The sequence below is a fragment of the Gracilinanus agilis genome, chromosome 6 (assembly GCF_016433145.1).
Source record: "Gracilinanus agilis isolate LMUSP501 chromosome 6, AgileGrace, whole genome shotgun sequence".
Lineage (NCBI taxonomy): Eukaryota > Metazoa > Chordata > Mammalia > Didelphimorphia > Didelphidae > Gracilinanus > Gracilinanus agilis.
This window is the reverse complement of record NC_058135.1, coordinates 279,912,676-279,918,705: the sequence shown is the minus strand read 5'-3', so window position 1 is coordinate 279,918,705 and position 6,030 is coordinate 279,912,676. Positions and strand designations below refer to the sequence as shown.

General features: G+C 35.4%; 1 pseudogene; it reads right to left on the bottom strand.

Moving 5' to 3' along the window:
* The window catches only part of LOC123252715, an 8,513-nt pseudogene extending 2,753 nt beyond the window's left edge, over nt 1-5,760 (bottom strand).
* Nucleotides 5,761-6,030: the final 270 nt, after the last annotated feature.

Genomic DNA, 6,030 nt, shown 5'->3' with positions numbered 1-6,030 from the left:
TTGCAAACTTAAACCTTGTTCTTTATCAATATCATAATATCACTTCCTTCATACTTTTTCTGTCTCCCAGGGTATTACCTATCCACTAGCTATAATTTCATTCTTTCCTAATAATAAGTCACTGCTGAACCAGTTCATCTCTAGTCTGTCTTCTTCCCTGGAGGTGTTTAGTCTCTTATTTTATATAAGTTCTTGGTTTGCCAAGACTTATTCTTGGAATCACTCCCATAATCCACTGCTTTTGATTTGATTTGGTAAACATTCATTGCCAAATATACCCATAGCACTGTGCTGAGTGCCAAGGATATAAATAAGAGAAACAAAGACTGCTTCTGCCCCCAAGAAGCTTCTCTTTTAATAGTAGAAGACAATGCTGAAGAAATACCTGGAGAAGAGGCATAATAACGATTATGGAATCAGTGGCATGATGATGGTGATGATTATGAAGTCAAGACCAAGCTGAGCAGCTGGTGGCATATGAGGCTGAAATTTAGAGCCATCACTATGGCAAAAGTCTGTATGCTCTTCACTGAAATCCATAATTAGAGGGGAATGGAGTACTAATGATTTGTCATTATCAAAATTGAACTCCATGATGATGAGTTATTGGTAATGAGCTAATCCTGGAAAAAGGGGAAGGGCACGATGATGATAAAGTTGGAGGCAAAACTAGAAAGAGCAGCTGGTAAATGTTTTTATTCCCATACTTGTGCTATTGATGGAAGCTGCGGGAAAAATAGTAAAACAATGTTGACTAGATGCACTATAAATCTAGATTATATAAACAAAACTGAATTTCCATCTTTTTTATATTTCCCTAATTAATTTAGGAATCTCTCACCTTTCAAATCTTTTCTCCATCCCTTCACTTTCTCATCCAAGAATATTTTATTGAAGAAATTAGATGACATTCATTGAAATCTAACTGTTCTACCTCCTTTCATATAACCCAAATGCCTTTTGTCATCATCTCTTCATTCCCTTTTGTCTTATATGAGGGAAAGTCACCTCCCCCTGCCAAATTCCTCTACATGGCCACATTAACCCATTCCATCTCATTTTCTCTGGCTAGGAGTAAATAGTCCCTGCTAGCAAAGGCCACAAATTAAAATATATGGGCAAAACATTTCTTGTAAGAGATGACTATACTCCTATTGTGAAGCCCAGTCACTATTTTGATGTTAAAAGACTCATCACATGGAATATGGGAGGCATTTTGATTAGCTGCAGGTTGTAAAATACCTAACAACATGGATGTAGTCCTTCTGGCAACTCATTTCAGTTGTACTCTAGTATTATGATCTCTTCACTTCACATTGTCTAGTGAAAGGAAATGACCTAAGTGTAAATGCCTTAGGGATTTTCCTCCTTCTGAGGCCATGTAACCCCTTTACTTTGTATGGAATTCTACATTTGATTTTGTATCCCTTTCTTTGTCCAGGGAGTGAAATATCTAACCTTGGATGTTATAAAAAGTCAGGAGAATGAACTTCAGGAACACAGAACTTGAAGTTCACACCAAATTTTGTAGAAATTGAAGCACTAATATTCTGAGGGGCAAAGAACAATCTCTAAAGTGAACTGTAGACGTACATCTCAAGAAGATATGAGGGGCAAACATTCATCTCACAGTTCTCCCCCTGGATGTGAACTTGATGTGATTATATATATATATGTATGAATTGAGCTAAATTGTGAGCTTATACTCCTAAGAAACTAAAGTGGTACAGAGTGAGTTATGACTCCAAGGTATTTGGGAACATATTCATGCATTTTTTCTTGCCATATCTTAGAATCAAATATTCCTTCGACAAATTTGACCAATAATAAATGGAATTGGAGCACTAGTCATTGTTTCATAAAAAGTTTCAGGGTTATAATTTCCTTCATAATTAATGAGTAATGTTATAAGTCAATGATTTGAGGTGTAGAAGCTTTGAATTGATAAAATCCTCTGAGAAAAAAAGAGTATGCCCTTATAGATGGTGCAACTAGGCAGAAAAACTGGATGAATCTTTCTCCTAGACAAGTAGGGACCTGTCCAGAAAGGTGCCAAGAAAAAATAACAAAGGAGCCTTGATTGATGGTTTCATTGCTGAACAGCTTCTCCTCTCCATGGTCCTGAATACAAGTAAGGGACAATCAGTATTATCACATATGCTGTTCCATTTATAATAAAAAACACAGTCTTACTGAGTTGGTTTAGATACTAAGGTTTTTATAATAATATATGGCTGTCTATCATGCCACAATATCTTTTTTCTAAAAACAAATACGGTAGGGGCCACCAAAAGTTGAAGTTCATTACAAAAAGATTTTTAAAAGCCAAAAATATAAAGAGAAACAATTGGGAATTAATTAAAATATAGACATAAATTACAGAATAGAAACAGAATAAGAAAAAATGAAAATAAATAATGAAAATATTTTATTTCTTGACTCCATGAACTTTCCAAGACTGTTCCACATGCCCAAAATACACATTTTCCTTCTTCATCCTTCTCTACTAGTCTCCTTGAAGTTCCAACTCAAATCCCATTTTCTACAGGAATGTTCTTCTAACTCCTTTAATTCTAATGCCTTTGTCCTGTTAAGTCTTTATTATTTATCCTATGTTAAAAATATATTTTCTACCCAAAGCTTTGAGAGGTAAATAATCTTCTCCTATTTTTTAAATGTATAGTCTTTACTGTTAAGGTTACAAATCTATTCAAAATATATTGCAGAACATGGTGTAATGTCTTAGTATAAACATAACTTCTGCTAGACTGCTTTTTTAGTTTTCCCAGAAGTTTTGAACAAATAAGGAATGTTTTTTTCTCTAGGTCATTTAATATTTTTTGGAAAGCAAACCAGATGTCCTTGAAAAATATTTTAGTGGAATAAAGATATGAGCTCTGATTCCCTTACTTTCACACACATTCCCTAAGGTCTCTTAAAATCCTTCAGGCAAGAAGAATTGAATTCTTTAACTTAACCCATTACAGGACAGCTAAATTCTGAACTAAATTCAGAGACAGAAAACTATAAATTAAGGCAAAATTAATAACAAAATTAATTAATTATAAACAAGGTCAATAAATAAATGATACAGGGACACTATCAATCTTCTCAAAACAACTGATAATGAACAAGTCCCCCAAAACACCAAAATACTCAGCAGTGATTCTGACGATATCAAAGAATTGGAAGCTAGATGCCCACCAACAGAGGAAGGGCTAAAAGAATTGTGGAAATTGACTGTAGTGAAATATTACTGTACTATAAGGAAAGATGTGACTAATGAATACAAAGAGCTAATGAATACCATGGAGAAAATGTATGGAGGAACAAATTTGAACTTGGTATTGAGGAAAATTTCTAATCCAATAGTGCTGAACAAAACTGAAACAGGTATCCTCAAGAGGTAGGGAATTCCCCTGTTTAGATCTGTCTTTAAACAGAGGCTAGATTTCTTCTTGGGAATGTTAGAGTAGAGATTTCTTTTATGTCTGAGTTAGATTATAAGACCACTGAGGTATATTCCAACCCTCAAATTCTTTTATTCTTTAATTCTAATTCTACATGATATGAATTTATTTATTTATTAGAGATAACTTTTGAAAAGAAAAAAAAAGCCAAACCCTAGCAATTTTGGTGTTGGCCCAATCCAATTGAATGAAGACTTTTATTTCTGTTTATAAAAGGTTTAGACTTTGTGATAAAATGAACAGAAGATTGTCCTGCACTCAAAAGGCTGTGAAAGAATAATGTATTAAGTTCTTAGTAGGTGTCAGTCAGTGTGCAAAGTCCTATATGTGATTAGCTGTATGACCATAGATAATTATTTAAACTCTCATTTCTTTCATATCATCCTCTAGAATATATGTGAGAGCAGAGAGATGGCTCAGTGGATTAGGAACCAGACATGGAAACAGGAAGTCCTGGGTTCAAATCTGGCCTGAGACACTTCCTATCTGTGTGACCCTGGGCAAGTCACTTAATCCCCATTGCCCAGCCCTCACTATGTTCCTGCCTTGGAACTAACACAAAGTATTAATTTTAAAATGGAAGGTAGGTTGGGTTTTTTATAAAGAATATATCAGAGCACAGTTTGCCAATCTGCATCTGTAGAGAGAGTTGCTACCCTGGAAATTCAATACACCACTACTTTCCTAATTCAGAACCCCTACCAAATGCAAAAGATCAGAGAGAATTAAAGGGGGTTTTCTACTGGACTTTTCCACAGAACATGGAGCTCATTAATACAATGATGATTTGGATAGACAGTAAATGGAAGATCCATAAAGACTAATAAGTACAGCATAATATAACTTTCTATGACATAGGAATTTTTTTAAAGATCCTGTGAAAAGATGAAAAATATTTGAACTTCAAACGTCACAAGTAAGAGTTGAAGTGAAAAAATCCATATTACCCAAATTTTATAAATTAAACATCATAGAATCATATGCATAAAATCAGATGTCAAAAAGGGAAGTTTTCCAAATTCAGGCTGTAGAGAGAGAATTTACTACTTTTGATCCCCAGATAATAAGGGTGTGTGAACCTTTCGGTGTATGTACTATAAAGATTATAGAGTGAAAGAAAATAACTAGAATACATTTTTCCTTAATTAAAAGGAGATGCCTAGTGAAGACTTTGCCTTCTCAATCATTTTCCTAAAAGCACTCCTAACTTCCTTATTCCTTAAACTATAGACCAGAGCAGTGATGGGCAAACTACAGCCTGCAGGCCAGATGTAGCCCCCTGAAATGTTCTATTCCTTTGCACATTATTCCTAATCTGATGAATACAATAAGTAGGATATAATACAATGAAATTTTGAAAGAGTTGCCTTAGAAACACACGGACAGTTGAGTATTTCCTTTACTTTTGCCCCCTCTTTAAAAAGTTTGTCCATAACTGGACTTGAGGATTCAACATTGGGATGACCATGGTGTAGAACACTGACGTCACTTTGTGTCCACGGAATGGCTAGAGCTAGGTTGTAAGTACATGAAGATCACTATTCCATAAAATATGGATACAGCTGTGAGATGGGAAACACAAGAAGAAAATTCTTTCTGGTGGCCCTCAATTGAATACATCCTCAAAATGGCAATGAAAATGAAAAATAGGATTCCATGATGAAAAAATGGTAAAAATTACATTGAATCCTACAGCAAAGAAGACAACTAATTCATGGATGTATGTGAGAGAGCAGGAGAGAACAAAGGGGGTGGAATATGACAGAAAAAGTTATGGGTCATGTTGGAATTACAAAAGTCAAAGCTAAAGGTATTTCTTGTGTGAAAGGAAGAAACAAGAATACCAAGGATGCAGGTTCCAGTCAACAGATGGACATACACACTGAACGTCATGGTGGTGGTATAATGGAGGGGCTTACTAACAGCTACGTGGCAATCATAAGCCATAGCATCCAAGAGATAACTTTCAGCAGTGGCAAAGTACACAAAGAACATTTGTGTGGCATACCCACTATAGGAGATGGTTTTGTCCCCTAGGAGGAATCCAGCCATGACTTTAGGAGTGACGGTGGAAGAGTAGTCCATATCTGACAGAGAGAGGTTACTGAGAAAAAAGTACATTGGTGTGTGAAGATGGGAGTCTTCCATATATCAGGACTATTATGCCCAGGTTCCCCACCAGGGTGATGAGGTAGATGATAGTGAATATTATGAAGAGGGGGACCTGAAGTGCAGGGGCATCTGTTAATCCCACAAGGATGAACTCCTTCACATCTGAGCCATTCTCCATAAATGCTTGTAGTTATTTGGGTGATTCCCATGGGAAAGGAGAAAAACAATCAGTATTAGTTATGGCAATTGTATAAGTGGAATCTCATACCTTTAAATTACATTCCCCCAAATTCCTTTCATCTCCCAGTATCCCTTTTCCTTCACCTCCACATGGCTACATTAATGTTTTATAAGTTCTGTTGTTCCTCCCTCTAGCTCTCTTTTTTTGTGACCAGGGCTGGATTAGTTAGCTAGTTTTTACTTTAGTTATTATTAATAAAATTTTTAA